Genomic DNA, 678 nt, shown 5'->3' on the forward strand with positions numbered 1-678 from the left:
GCCAGTGGCTTCCAAAGTCACAGGTTTTCTCTCCATATTCAAGAACACACACCTGCATGTATATACATGCATATACATATATGCATCCATACATCACAAATACACAGGAATATTTGATTTTACTTTTTGCTGCATAATTGCTTTTCAACGTTGTGTTAGTTTCTGCTGTATAATGAATTGATCAGCTGCATGATTACAGACATCCCCTCCCTTTTGGACTTCCCTCCCACCCCTCGAGGCCATCGCAGAGCACCGAGCTGAGCTTCCTGTGCTTTTCACAGGATGGTGGATACGCGTCAGTCCTAGTTTCCCGCTTCGCCCACCCTCCCCTCCCCTGACTGTGTTCACAAGTCCACTCTCCACGTCTGCATCTCTACCCCTGCCCTGCAAAGAGGCTCACCTGTACCATTTTTCTAGATTCCATGTGACTGTGTTAATACACGATATTTGTTTTCCTTTCTCTGACATACTCCACTCTGTATGACAGACTCTAGGTCCATCCGTGTCTCTCCAGAATGACCCTGTTTGCTCTTTTTGGTGGTTGAGTAATACCCATTGTATCTATGTACCGTGTCTCCTTTGTCCAGTCATCTGTCATTGGACGTTTAGTTTGCTTTACCTGCTGCTCCTGCTGCTGCTAAGTCACTTCAGTCGTGTCCGACTCTGTGCGACCCCATA

The sequence above is a fragment of the Moschus berezovskii genome, chromosome 20 (genome assembly GCF_049115385.1).
Source record: "Moschus berezovskii isolate FMDL1 chromosome 20, NW_MosBer_1.0, whole genome shotgun sequence".
NCBI lineage: Eukaryota > Metazoa > Chordata > Mammalia > Artiodactyla > Moschidae > Moschus > Moschus berezovskii.